This window comes from Mauremys reevesii, linkage group 9 (genome assembly GCF_016161935.1).
Source record: "Mauremys reevesii isolate NIE-2019 linkage group 9, ASM1616193v1, whole genome shotgun sequence".
Taxonomy (NCBI): Eukaryota; Metazoa; Chordata; order Testudines; family Geoemydidae; genus Mauremys; species Mauremys reevesii.
Window position 1 is genome coordinate 53,273,475 of NC_052631.1, and position 15,419 is coordinate 53,288,893.

Sequence of the window (15,419 nt, forward strand, 5' to 3'; positions counted from 1 at the left end):
TTTCTCGAGTGGTAAAAACCCTTTCTTCCCTCAGACAAAGCTCGGTGTGGGGAGCCACAGCCTCTAGCAGAGAATGTGGCTTATTGAGAAGTCACCAGCCAAACTCCCAGGCCTAGATTGGGGGAGGGGGGTTCGGTGCTGAATTCCAGCTTTCTAGAATGGAAGTTTAATGTTCCGTATCTAATTAGCAATTTTCCCTGCACCTGCCCTCCTCTCTCCCTCTCTCTGTAGCCTTTCTGACCATCTGCTGTCTCAGAGCCAATGCAGACGGCAGCAGCTACATGTCTGAGGGGCCCTTGTGCACATGTGTGTCTGGGGGGAGCCAGTAGAAGACAAGAAGGGGCTTATTTCAGATTCATTTATCAGTGCCCTGGAGAACAGCACAAGTATGCTCTTCCCCACCCACACTGAGCTTTATGGTTTGAAATGCTCTGGGATGTAGCCTGAGCAGTTGCTTGGCATCTTTGTCCGGGCAGTATGCGGGTTGCACTATAAAGGAGGTTCTTGATGGTGGAGATTCATTTCCAAGGTTGAAAATGCTCGGATGCTGATTCTGGCCTTAGAAATATAGTCCAGTGAACAGGAATCTGATTCCGTGGGGGCAAATGTTGGCACCCCTTCATTTTAGCTGCAAGCCACATGCATTTGGTGGCTGACTAAACAAAACAGCTGATGCTCCCAAACCGGGAATTAGATATGAAAGCCGGTGTTTAGACCCTCTTCCAAGGATGTAGGCTTAGAGCACTGTTCTGTGTTTGTACAGCACCTGACATAAAAGGGTCCTGGCACACGACTGGGGCTCCCAGGTGCTACCACCGACCAATCAAATAATAAATAATATATTCTGCAGGATTGCACATCCAGGCAAAAGACTTTGCACACATACAGCTGCACTTAGACAGCTGCAGCCAGTGAGCAGAATTGCTGTCTATCCAGAGAGGTGCCAATGGAACTCTCTAGGAAAGACCATGTATTCAAGGGCCATTCTGGTGAAACTACCGGTACTTCAGACAGCTGGAACCAACCACCAGGACAGTCATGGCCTGGCTAAAAGCCACATGGTCCCTTGGTGCACAGTTCAGAAGCCACTTTTAGGAATATAAGGAACAGCCCTGATGATCAGATCAGGCATTTGTTGAGTAGAGTATCCTGGCTCCAACTGTGGGCAGAGCCAAATGCTTCACAGGACAGTGGATGAACAATTATTGTGAATAATCTGCTGACAGTTAGTGGTTGACTTATATCATGATGCAGGATGAGTTGGTCCGCCGGGTGAGCTTGGACTAGTCACTTCACTTCACTTCTATATGCCTCAGTTTCCCCATCTGTATAATGAGGATAACAATATTGATGTCCTTTGTGAAGTGCTTTGAGATCTACTGAGGCAAAGCACCATATAACAGCAAAGTATTAATAATTTTTACTAAATTTTATTATATCCCTTCATACAAAGTATTGTCCTCTCTGTTGTAACTATAGATGTTCTGATTATCCACATTATTGTCTAATCCTTCTAAACTCTTGACCTTAGTGACCTCTTGTGCTGAGTTCCCCATGCTAATTACGTGTGTTTAAAGGGGGAAAAAAGGAATTTCCTTGTACCAGTTTTCAATTTGTCGCCTTTAATTTTCCTTGACTGTCCCCTTGTTTTTGTATGATGGGGGGGGAGGGGTGAATGGGAGTACCTGATTTACCTTCTCTTTAGCAATCATTATTTTGTAAACCTTTATTGTATCCCTTCTTATTCACCTCCACTCTAGTTAAGGTATGTCTTTACTGCACAGATAACACTGGTGATTTGCACTCGGGTAGGCCCAGCTCAGGTGCGAGCATCCCCACAGCAACACCCTACTCATTTTAATGTATTTTCATTGATTCTACACTTGCCTGTGTGGGTCTGGGACAACAGATCCCATGGTCCTTTGTGCAAGAGGTTCTGGGATTCTTTCCCAGTCAGTTGTGCCAACTGTGGGAGAACTCGGCTGTCCTTTGGGGAGGAACTGTGGGAAGAACACGGGAGGACTGCCAGCACTCAGGTGACTTTGCCTGCATCCTCACTCCAGCCTGGGCTCTAACCCCACTGCTCATCCCCAGCCCGGCCAGTTAGCCCTGGGCTTATAGCACCTCCAGGTCCACGGCATTTCTGTGTGGATGGGTGGGGAGTTCAAGCTGACACTCAGGTAAGATCCCAGGTTAACTGTGCAGTGATGACTTACCCTGAGGTAAACAGTCCCGGGGAGTGCCAGGCCTGCTCAGGCCTCAAGGTGGCTTTCAGAGCAGGGTGTTGGAAGAAGGGCAGTTTATTAGTGTTTATTCATCTGAAAAGATGGTCCGGATTGTAGCCATTGAGATTTGGGCTGTGGTTCCGGCTGGCTCTTGGTCTGAACCAGCTTCCAACAGATTTGGGAGAGACTGAAAGGAGATTTCTCTCGCACTAGGTGATGTTTCTTCAATGGCTCTCTGTACCACTCGCATATTTGGTTGGATACAATGACTTTCCAGATTTCTCCAGGCACCATCCTACTTTCCTGACTGCGGTGAGAATCAATTAGCAGACTGATATCTTTCTCTTCCAAAATACCATTCTTACAGAAACTTCAGCCGGGTCAGTAAATTTCCATGGCAGCTGTGCCTATGACCCCTGGAACTGTTCCTAAACCTGCTTTCCAATAGTCCCCTCTGCACTGGCCAGGAAACCATGTCAGACTGTAACCTCTTTAGGGTGGGGATGGGACCATCATTTTGTTCTGAGTTTGTTTGTACAGCACCTGGCACAATGGGGTCCTGGCCCATGACCAGGGCTCCTGGGTGCTACTGCAGTACAAACAAATAATTAAAAATTAGCAACTTTTTAGCCAGGGAAGTGGTTGAACCCTTCGATCATGTTTAGCAAGATACTTGCTCCATAGTCAGCACCCCACCACCATGGGCCTACACGCACGGGCAGAAGTGGGCCCCTGAGAAGGGCTAGGACAGTTTCTCTTACAGTATGCCTGCTGAGGTGCCATCCTTTGCTTCTCAAGGTCCCCAGCTGAGCTAGGGCAGGGATTTCCTGGAACCCTGGGGCCGGGGGCGGGGGTGTGACTCTCCATTTCCCTGCTGAGATAATGCTGGGGAGGTGGGCGCTATGCAGGGGCTGCTTGGAGGTGAGGGGAGGGGGCTAATCTTTGACCTGAGGTGAGCAAATTGCTGCCTCTTGTCCCTCTTTGCATTGTATGGGGAGGGGAAGAGGAAATAGCTGCATTCCAGGCATTACCATGTCAATGTAAACAGAACACGGAAGCAGCTGCTGCGGGGGACCCCATGCAGACAAAGGGCTGCCTCTCTTCTCCTGCCTTGTCTACACTTCATTCTCCCTCTCCAATTATTGTTATAAGCTGCATTACAGCAGGACCCAGAGGCTGAGATCAGGGCCCACCATGCTAGGGGGTGTACACATACATAGTGAGAGTGGGGTCAGGGAAACTGAGGCACGGAGAGGGGACGTGATGCCCAAAGATACCCAGCAGGTCAGTGGCAGAGCTAGGAGCAGAACCCAGCTCTCGTAAGTCTCAGTCCAGCCCCCTGAACATTGGCCCACATTGCCTGCTGTTGATAGTACACATAGAAGCTACAGGTGCGTCCTAGTGTAGACAGCTGATGACATTGTTGAAGCAAGTCTGGCTCTGAGCAGGGTTGGACGACACTGTGATTAGAACCCCAGCAGGCCCTGTCTACACTAGCACTCTCACCATTGATACCATCAGTGGGGCAGTGGTGGTACATTTCTGGCAACAAAGCCAAGTGTAGATTTCCCTCTGAACTGCAGACCTGGCAAAGCAATGGCCCCTTCTCTGATCTACTAGCTCTTACCAGAAAGGAGGACTAGCAGCCCTCTCGGTAGAGCCAAAGGATACCACGTTTCTTCTCTCAGAGTCCTGCATGCTCTTCTCAACAGGGCCCCAAGGTTGCTGTCTGCTGTCTGACCATATCCCATCCTTCCCTCAAGGTCCCAGAGGCCTGAAGCACTCCAGCCAGGGTGTGTTGGAGTATGTGGGGTGGGGGGATCAGAATCAGCCCTGGAGGGGTAAGGTTTCCATTTCAGACACATCTCAGATTTGCAAATGGGTCAGCATTTGGGAGACCCTGAACTGGGGCCTGTCTTTGAGCCCCATTGGTCCAGGAGAGTTCTTGGGTGTGAGAGAGTAGAAAGCCAACACGCAAGTCCAGGCGCTCCGAAGAAGCAGAGACAGGCGGGGTGCAGGACTTGGCGCGCCACACTGGCGCAGGAAGCTCTGTCACATACGGCTCAATGGACTATTCTGTGCAAGGAGAGACTGGAGCATAGCAGCCCCTGCCCCCTACCCACCTCATGAATGACCTGAGCAGGTTGTGTAATTATGTAGTTACAAATCACCCTGCATCTCTCTGCCTGGCTTTAATTATGGCCTTGTTATGTAATATTTGCTCTGATCCACCAAGATAAGCCCCTTCCATCTCCACTTCCAGCCCCATGAAAATCTAATTCCCCCCCATTCTGCATGGTACAAGCCCTGCTCCACGTATCCCTGCATGGCACTGGGAGCGGGGCGACGTTCCTGTCGTCCCTGGTCACGTCGGCTGCAGAGGACTCACTCCACTGCTCCTCTTACCTTTTGGCCAGAGCCTCGAAAAATTAACTTTGCTCTCAGCTGTGCCCTAACCTGTGGGCTGGCTGCTTGCAAACTGGGCAAGGCCTCTCTGGTTTTGGACCTTCCATTATTAGGGTGACCAGATGTCCTGTTTTTAAAGGGACAGTCCCGTATTTAAGCCAGCCTGCAGGTGTCCCAACTTTTTCTTAAAAATGGACAAATTCTCCTGTATTTTCTGTCCCCCACCCCACCCCCCACCCCCACCAGTATTAGCGGGACCTGCTGCTGGCTGGATCCCTGATCACCAGCCGCCTGCCCACCAGCAGTGAGTGGGGGGGGTCCAATGGCCGATGATGGGAGTGGGTGTGCAAGGCTGGTGGTGGTGCCGGCTACTCCCCCTGCTGGTGCCAGCTCTCCGCCAGCAGGGCCTTGCTCTGTTTCCAGCCAGCACTGGCTGTGCACTGAGAGCTGCAGTAGCTGGTGAGTACAGACAGGTGCCAGGCAGCGGCCGGTTACGTGCCGTCTCTGCTGCCCATCCATTGGCCCGTTACGTGCTCCCTTTCTCGCTGTCCTCTCCCTGCTTTGCCTCTTCATCCCTCCAAACCTGCTGCTCCTCCATATCCCCCTCGGCGGGGTGCGTCCCACTCCCAGCGCTGTGCGGAGAACCAGCCCATGGTCAGAGTGCTCAGTTCACCAACCGCCTGGCCGGCAGGCTCCTTCCTTCTCCCACTGCCCCTGGAAAGCCCAAGACCCTCTGGCCCGGGGCGCTGGCCGGGAGAAGCCAAGCCCTGTGTGGGCTGAAGCCCCCCACACTGGTGGCATGGGCAGCCTCTCCGCCCCTCAGCTAAGCTCTGCAGTGCGGGAGGAGGAAGCAATTTCCAGCCTGTTCATGCCCCGACCCTGCTGGCTCCACAACATCCACACCCCCCACTCTTCACACCCCCACCCCCACCCTGAGTCCTGCCCCCAGGGAGCGTGGGGCTGCAGCCCCTGCAGTCAGGTTCTCTGGGTCCTGGTGCACAATGTATCCTTTTGGGCATAACCCCTTCCTGCCCACACTGTAGCCAGGGGACAGGAGGCAGCTGGGTTACATCGGTGGTCAGCAGCAGTCTGGAGGTGTTAGCTTTCTTTCAACACTGTGCAAGCAGGAAGGGACAAGCTGCTTCCAGCTACAGGGGAGCGGGGCAGTGGTGGGAGGGGGGGAGGAGAGATGAGCTCTGCAAAGATACAGGCCAGGCCCCCCCGCGCCCCCGCCTCCCCTGCGGTTGGAGGCAGCTCCCCTCCCTTCCCTCCTGCACAACGCCGAAAGGTTGATGCTGGCCACATTCTGTTGTGAACCCTGTCAGAAATCTGGGGAGGGGGCATGTGACCATACGTGCCCCCTCCCCCATGTGTTGCCTCGGGAAGATGCAGCGCCAGGTACCAGGAGAGGCGTCTCAGGGGCCCAGCCAGGCATGGAGGGCAGAGAGCACGGGGCAGGGAGGGTCAGGTCAGTCGGTCACTCCCTCCATGTGACAGAGGTGTATGGGAGTGTGGGTGTGTCACCTCTCCTCATGTGAACCCTAAAGACTTAAAGATAAGGTAAATTAAAAGAATCCAACTACGCAGTATTTCTTTTTACCGGGAGCTCAGTCAACTTGATGTTAATTTGAACGTTTGTACTGCATAGTTCTGATTGATTGCCGTTGAACTCGCTTGAACATGAGTTATTTTACCAGGTGTCCCGTATTCAGCACAGGGAAAGATGGTCACCCTAGCCATTACTGAGCATATTGATACCTCAGTGCTGTGGAGGCAGCCAGAAGTGTGCACTGATGGCACAGGATTCCCCAGCCACACCTTGCCACCACCTTCTGGAACTATGTTAGACACTTTTCTTTTTCTTTCCTGGACACAACCGACTAGCAGCACATCTGCAGTCAGTCCTAGCTGCCCTTCCTAATACTGGGGCCTCATGAAAAGCTCAACATTGCTGCCAGAGGCAATCTTCATTTCTGCATAGAATAATGCAGGGGAGGGACGATCTGCCAGCTGCACAAGTTTCAGCAAGCTTTCTACATTGATCCATATCGCCTACTGGTTCCGAATAGGAGCAGCTGACCAGTGTCCAGCCTGTTAGTCTAGTGCTCCTCAAACTCCTCCAGAGAACAGACTGCTTGGCTAGAAGTCCTCTCCTGGCCATCACCCCTCCCAACGTCCCAGTCCCAATTTCAGACCTCCCTTGAAGCAAATACAGCTTAGCTTGGTTGCGTGAATAGGCCATGCACAGGACAGCAGGGAAACCAGAAAAATAAACTCGCTTCTTGAATGTTGTTGGGCTGGCTATCTGACTATGTCTCCCAAAATGCATCTCCCTTGCCCAGTGGCCAGGACATGGAAATGAAAGTCAGGATGCCTGCGTGTTATTTCTGATGATGTTGTGTGATCCTTAGCCAGCCATTTAATAGCACTGTGCCTCATTGTGCCCATCTGTAAAATGAGAACAATGATCTCTTTGGGAAGGGCTTGGAGATCTGTGGATGAAGTGTGCTGTGGGGAACTGCTAAGGATTCATTTGTATCTGAGCTGTTTATTTCCTCCCGGTGGGAGTAGGAATTTATTCAACCCCAGCATGAGGAAATGCATCTTTATTACTAGTCCCAAATCTCTCCTTGTTACCAGCAGCTCCTGCTCCCATAACATCTCCAGGTCACTTTGGATTCTGGTTCCAGCTTCCTAAGTGCTCACTATCCCTGTGGTGCTTCCCTCAGATCTGATCATACTGAAACAACTGACAAAGAAAGACATGAAGGATCCACTCATGTTGCAGAGAGGGACTTCTCGGCTGCTTTGACGATGAGCTGGCCAGAAACACACACACAGCCTCTGGAAATCCGGAGAAGTCTGGGACTGAACTGCAAATAACAAGATCACCACACAGAAACTGACAGACACTGCACCATTGAGCTGCCCAAGGCCATTGCACAGACCTGAAAATCTAATCAATCTACTTCCTAGGGCATTTGATCTTGCCAGTCCATTGGCATTTTAGCTGGGAATCTGTTGTCCCTTTATATCTGTTGCTGTCCAGGGCTACCTGAATGTGTGTCATAGCTAATTTGAGGAGACCCATTCCCTCAACTTTTATACTGGAGCCTGCATTGCTTTCTGCAGGACTCCCTGGGTCTGACCCACAATTGCGCAGTATCTTGTATCATCACTGACCCCAGTGCAAAGTGCTCTGTGATACCGGACAATTTGGGAGCATTTTACACCTCTTTGCCCTAGTGTGAATGATTTCACAAGGAGTGGGGCAGCAGGAGGTGTTTCCATTACACAGCATCAAGCACCCACCTGGTGGATTTACCTTCTAGAGTCTCCTCACAGAGGTCAGTTTCTGGTGGACCCCTGTTGAGAAAAGCAGGCAGGCAGTGAAACTCTGGTAAGATCCCAGCAACTTGGATCATGGGCCTGGCTACACTTGCGAGTCAGAGCACATTAAAGCAGCCCCGGGTGCTCTAACTCACAACACATCCACACTGGCAAGGCACGTAGAGCACTCTGACTCCATGGCTAGAGCGCTCCTGGTATTCCACCTCGGCAAGTGGAATAACGTTTGATGCGCCCCTGCTAGAGCGCCACAGCACCAGTGTGGACACCCCGGTCTGTTAATGCGCTCTGATCGGCCTCCAGAAGTGTCCCACAATACCTGTTCTAGCCACTCTGGTCATCAGTTTGAACTCTACTGCCCTGCCCTCAGGTGACCAACTGTCAGACCCGCCCTTTAAATTCCCTGGAAATTTTGAAAATCCCCTTCCTGTTTGCTCAGCCAGGCATGGAGTGCTCTCAGTGAATCTTTCCAGGTGACCATGCCTCTGCGCGCCAGGCAATCCCCAGTATGGAGCAATGGCGAGGTGCTGGACCTCATCAGTGTTTGGGGGGAGGAAGCTGTCCAGTCCCAGCTGTGCTCCAGCTGTAGGAATTACAATACCTTTGGGCAGATATCAAGGGCCATGATGGAAAGGGGCCATGACCGGGACGCTCCACAGTGCAGTGTTAAAGGGAAGGAGCTACGGAGTGCCTACTGCAAAACCCGCGAGGCAAACAGCCACTCCAGTGTTGCCCCCATGACCTGCCATTTTTACAAAGAGCTGGATGTGATACTTGGGGGCAACCCCACCTCCACTCCGAGTACCACCATGGACACTTCAGAGCCCAGTCCAACAAAGCAGGAGGAGGAGGAGGAACAAAGCGGGAGCGAGGGTGCTGAGGAAGAGGAAGTATCCCAGCATCCCTAGATGCATGCAGCTAGGAGCTGTTCTCAAGCCAGGAGGAAGGTAGCCAGTCGCGGCGGCCGATGCTTGGGGAAGGACAAACACCAGAGGAAGTTCCCAGTAAGCGGCTTTTATTTTGGGAAGGAAGTTATTCAGTGGAGGCTCTTGGGGCGAGGAGGGTTAGGGCTGCATGCATGCCTAGATGCAGAATAGGGCGTTGATGTGCTCTCTCACATCATGGTAATCGGCCTCGGTGATCTCTTCAAAGGTCTCATCCAGAACGTGGGCAATGCACTTGCGCGGGTTTCATGGGAGAGCCACTGTGGTCCTTGTCCCAGTCAGGCTAACATGTCCGCACCACTGTGCTGTGAGGGGCGGGGGGACCATTGCTGCACACAGGCAAGCTACATATGGGCCAGGGCGGAAGCCACATTGTAGTAGAAGACCCTCCCTTGCTTCTCAGGTCACCCTCAGCAGCAAGATATCTTCCAGGATGAACTCCTGCGGAAAATGTAGGGACAGTGTTCAGTATAGGGCCCCCCTGCAGCTGTTGGCTCTCCCCAAGGCACAGAAACACAGAGGACAGTACAGCCATGAAAGAATCAGTCCCCCTTGACCCTGTGCTTACTCACCATTTTGGGGCTCCCGTGGGTTATGTGTGCTTGCTTTGGGATGGGCAAATTATGCTATTGAGTAGACTGTGCTTGCCCTCCTTAAGTACAGGGGAATCATTGCTCTGTCTGGTGTGAACAATGCTGCCTCTGTTAAGTGTTGCATTTTGCCTTTACAGATGCAACCTTGCAAGCTCAGCCATCTGTGTTATCACCGGCCGAGAGGCTGCAAAGAATCAGGAAGAGACCACGTAGAAGCAGAGAGGACATGCCGCATGAAGTCATGCAGGAGTCCCTTAATGAAAATCAAAAAGTGCAGGAGTGGCGGGAGAGTGAAAGGAGGGTCCACCAGCAGAATGCGGATCGCCAGCACCAAAGCATGGAGCGGCTGATAAGTATCATGGAGTGCCAAGCGGACTTGATCCAGGTGCTTGTAGCAATGCAGGCGGAGCACTACAGTGCCTGCCCCTCCTGCAGCCCTTGTCCCAAAACTCTTTCCCTTGTGCCCCCATGTCATCTCCAACCCACTTCCCTGAGCATCCGGGTTCTTATCACCACCAGCTGCCTCCAAAACCTGTAGCTTTACCACCCAGCCCTGAGAACTACGACCCGTACCCACTGTACTCAACTCCCATCACCATGCAGTATAGCTATCCTGAAGTGCAGCTATCATTGCACAGCACTCCAGACAGGAAGGCTGAGTATGATAACAGGACATACACAAATCTGTGATTGTACTATTCCCCACCCCACCCCCTTGCCCTTTCTGTTTCCCAAGCAGTTGTGTTTCTTTTCAGTAAATGCATTTTCTTTTCAATAAATAGATATTTTGCTTTGAAAACATTCTTTATTATTGCATAAAGTAAAAGATACCTTAGCCCAGAAAAGCAACAGGCACTGCAAGTCAGTGTATCATACGTAGCAAACACAGATTACTACTCACATTGGAACCACTGCACTTCACTCCCATGCAGGACACCAGAGATTACTGGTGGCTTTCAGCCTCAGATTGCTGCTTCAAGGCATCCCTAATCCTTGCAGCCCCGTGTTGGGCCTCTCTAATAGCCCTGCTCTCTGGCTGTTCAAATTCAGATTTCAGGTGTTGAACCTCCAAGTTCCATGCCTGAGTGAATATTTCACCCTTCCCTTCACAAATGTTATGGAGGGTACAGCACATGGATATAACCGTGGGGATGCTGTTATTGGCCAGGTCCAGCTTCCCATACGGAGAACGCCAGCGGCCCTTTAAACGGCCAAAAGCACACTCCACAGTCATTCTGCACCGGCTCAGCCTGTTGTTGAACTGCTCCCTGCGGCTGTCAAGGCTCCCTGTATAGGGTTTCATGAGCTACAGCATTAAAGGGTAAGCAGGGTCTCCAAGGATCACAATGGGCATTTCGACTTCCCCTACGGTGATCTTCTGGTCTGGGAAAAAAGTCCCAGCTTGCAGCTTCCTGAACAGGCCAATGCCCTGAAAGATGCATACGTCATACACCTTTCCGGGCCAGCCTGTGTTAATGTCAATGAAATGCCCACGGTGATCCACAAGCACCTGGAAAACCATAGAGAAATAGCCCTTCCAATTAACATACTCGGAGGCTAGGTGGGCGGATGCCAGAATTGGAATATGCGTCCCATCTATCGCCCCTCCGCAGTTAGGGAAACCCATTTGTGCAAAGCTGGCCACAATGTCATGCACGTTACCCAGAGTCACAGTTCTTCTGAGCAGGATGTGATTAATGGCCCTGCAAACTTGCATCAACATGATTCCAGCAGTCGACTTCCCCACTCCAAACTGGTTAGCAACCGATTGGTAGCTGTCTGGAATTGCCAGCTTCGAGATTGCAATAGCAACCCGCTTTTCCACCGTCAGGGCAGCTCTCAATCTCGTGTCTTTGCACCACAGGTTGGGGGTGAGCTCCTCACACAGTCCCATGAAAATGGCTTTTCTCATGCGAAAGTTCTGCAGCCACTGCTCGTCATCCCAGACTTGCTTGAGGATGTGATCCCATCATTCAGTGTTTGTTTCCCGAGCCCCAAAGTGCTGTTCCACGGTGGTGAGCGTGTCCGTGAATGCCACAAGCAATCTTGTGTCATATGCATTACTCATATTAGAGACTCTCCCAGACAAAGACATTACCATCCTTATGGGAGACTTTAATGCCAAAATTGGACCTGATAACACAGGATACGAACAAGTCATGGGGACCCACGCTCTGGGAGAGATGAGTGAGAATGGAGAGAGATTTGTGGATCTGTGTGCACTTAACAACCTGGTCATAGGAGGCAGCATCTTTCCTCACAAGCGGATCCACAAGAGTACCTGGGTATCGCCAGCAGGCATGACAGAAAACCAGATCGACCATGTCTGCATTAGCAAGAAGTTCAGAAGATCCTTGCAGGACGTTAGAGTTAGAAGAGGAGCAGACGTGGCGTCCGACCATCACTTAGTGGTGGCCAGATTGAAGCTGAAGCTGAAGAAGAACTGGATAGACGCGTCAGACAGAAGAGCGAAGTACAACGTCAACCTTCTGAAGGACCATAAGACCAAGGAAGATTTTGGATTGACGCTGAAGAATAAGTTTTCAGTACTACAGGATCAGTCTGAAGAAGAGGAAGACAGTGTACTCAACAGATGGCAGAAAGTGAGAGACACACTTAGGTCAGCATGCCAGGAAGTGCTTGGAATTAAGAAATACCAGCAGAAAGAGTGGATCACAGCAGAGTCCTTGACAAAGATAGAAGACAGAAAGAAGAAGAAGGCAGCAGTCAACAACAGCAGGACTAGAGCAGCAAAGGCCAAAGCTCAAAAAGAGTATGCTGAAGCCCACAGAGCAGTGAAGAGGAATATTAGGAAGGATAAGAGAGATTATGTGGATGGACTGGCAGCAGAAGCAGAGCAGGCAGCATACAGCGGTAACATGAAACAGCTGTACGATACTACCAAGCGACTGTCTGGAAAGTTCAGCAAGCCAGAACGTCCCTTTCCAAGCAGGGAAAGTCTATAACAGGAATAGAACTACAGATGAACAGATGGGCGGAGCACTTTGAGGAACTCCTGAACAGACCAGCACCACCAAATCCACCAGACATCGACCCAGCCAATGAGGACCTCCCAATCAATTGCGATAAACCAACCAGAGACGAGATCAGAAAAGCCATCACCATGATGAAGAACAGGTGGGGCTGGATAGGACATACACTACGCAAGCAGCCAACCAACATCACCAGACAGGCACTGCAGTGGAACCCCCAAGGCAAGCGGAAAAGAGGCCGCCCAAGAAATACCTGGCGACGCGACCTTCAGGTTGATAGCAAAAAAATGGGCTATACCTGGAACCAGCTAGAGCGAATGGCCCAGGATAGAAGACTATGGAGATCTGTGGTTGGCGGCCCATACCCCGGTTGGGGTGACGGGCATGAATGAATGAATGATGCATTACTCAAGTTGATATCATCATTGGAGTCCTCGCTGTCACTTTGGATCTTAAGGAATAACTCGACTACCAAATGTGATGTGCTGGTGAGACTTGTCAGCATATTCCTCAGCAGTTCGGGCTCCATTCCCACAGACTGAAAGCGAAGACAGAGCGCACAGTACAAAAAATGTTAAAAGATGGCACCAATTGTGGACGGAAACAGAGGGATTGCTGGGATGTGAACCGATGCATCGCAGGGCATTGGGACAGGACCCAGAATGCCCTGCCTCCCCAGTCCCGTTCCCACAAGCCACAGCGCCAGAATGGGAAGAGGTGCTCTGTGGGATAGCTGCCCACAATGCACCACTCCCAATGCTGCTGCAAGTGCCGCAAATGTGACCATGCCAGTGCGCTTGCAGCTGTCAGTGTGGACAGACTGCAGTGCTTTCCCTACTGCGCTCTACGAAGGCTGGTTTAACGCAAAGGACTCTACATTTGCAAGTGTAGCCATACCCTTGACTAATGTTGTCAACCTATTCCAAACCCTCTTAGTGACTGCCCGGTGGTGCAACCCCTGACAAGATTACAACTATTCAGCTGTCTCATTTCCTTAGGAAACAATGGAAAGCTCAAAGGAGAAAGGGTCCAATTACCAAGCTGAGAGGTTATTGTGCTGAAGCTGGGCTCTGTTAAGAGAACATGTGGCCTTCTATACAATCAATATTGCACATTGTCCTCAGCACACCTGCGGCTCTTGCAGTACTGCCCATAATGGCACAGAGCCCGAGGCCAAACAGATGGAGAGAAATGGAAACCCAGTCTACAGAGCACAGGTCAAATGATGCACTCCTTCCCCCTCCTTCTGGCCTCTGCTCTATCATGCCACCCAGCTGGTCCCATTGCAGAAAGGACTGAAGCTAGAAAACAGTTTATAAAGTGGCTTGCAGCAGCATCTGGGGACGGCAAACATGATGAACTGAGTTGGAGTACAGTGCATCCAGCTTGGTTCAAGGCCAGATCCTCAGCTAGTGTCAAACCATCTGAGTCAGTTTCAGCTACACTGATTTACATCCACTATGGATTTGACTCCTACTCAAGAGGGGATTTCAGTTCTCTTTGTGGTTTCTCTTCTCTGGAGGAAATCAGGGCGCTGCTATGCTACAGTTGCACAGCTCTGGCACTGCACCAGAGTGTGGCCACCACCTACATCAATGGAAGGGGGTTTTCCATTAGTGCAGCTAATGAATCTCTCTGAGAGAAGGTAGCTAGGTCGACAGAAGAATTCTTCCAGCAACCTAGATGCAGCTATGCTGCGGGTTAGGGCAATCTAACTACAGCCCTCAGGGTGCAAAATTTTAGGTTAATCTAGCGTAGACCAAGCCTCAGATTGGACTGTACAAGGGCAGATGTATAAGGAAACTCCACTTCGGCCATGTGGCTAGTATCATCTCAGAGGATTTCAGCAGTTTACCTGGCCTGGCTCTGCCCTTTGGAAACGATTCCACAGCTAATAGTTTGTAGACACTTAGCCCTACAAACATTAGCCAGAGCTGTGCCGGACAGCTGTCCCACTGACATGATTGCAGCCTCACTGTGCATGGGCTTTACATGCATGTTCCAAAGGGACTGTACAGCAAGATAAAAGCTTGTGCAGGTGTGTGAACCTCCTTGCTCCTTCTCTGAGGGGTTCTGTCCCCAGACATGAAGAAACCTTAGGGTCCTCAGTTATGTGAAGGGAGCTATGGGGCCAAAGTGAGAAGAGGAAAATCTCTCCTTTAGTCTGGCTTCTTGTCTCTCTTCCATCTGTGTTTGCTGCCCTTCCTCCATTCTCCTTTCTCTCTCTCTGCCCACAATCCCTTCAAGTGCCATGAAGTGGCTCCGCTGCGATCTAAGACCCTTTCTTGTGGTGGAGCAGAAAATAGCCCTGATGGGAAAGTCATCCCATGGGAAGGAGAGGGGAGAATTCCCAAACCAGCCCCGGGAATGGTTCTCAAAGGAAGACAAAGTGGGGGAGGGGATTTTTGTACAGGACCAGCTTCTATTGGTGAGAGAGACAAGCTGCAGGGCCGCACAGAGCTCTCAAAGGACGGGCAGTTTGTGCCTCCGCTGCTTGTGACAGATGGGCAGCACCTGTCAGATGGGGCAAGGCGGGAGGGAGAAGCCAAGTGCCCTGGGCGTGGGGGAGAAGGAGGAGCAGATGGTAAGGCAGCTTTTAGCAGAGTTGTATGGTATAAAGACAATGGAGTGTCTCTCCTATCTTTGATTAAACAAGAAGATTTATTCCCCTGGACAGCTGGCAAGCAGCCTGTATAACCCCTCAACACCAGCCCCCACAGCCAGCTGCACATTTCTCACAAACTCACAACACGCACCCCACAGCCAGCCGCACGCTCCCTGCAATCTCCTTTGTCACACACAGCACACGAACAGCCAGCGGCACGCTCCCTGCAGTCTCCTCTGTCACACACAGCACCCCACAGCCAGCCGCATGCTCCCTGCAATCTCCTCTGTCACACACAGCACCCC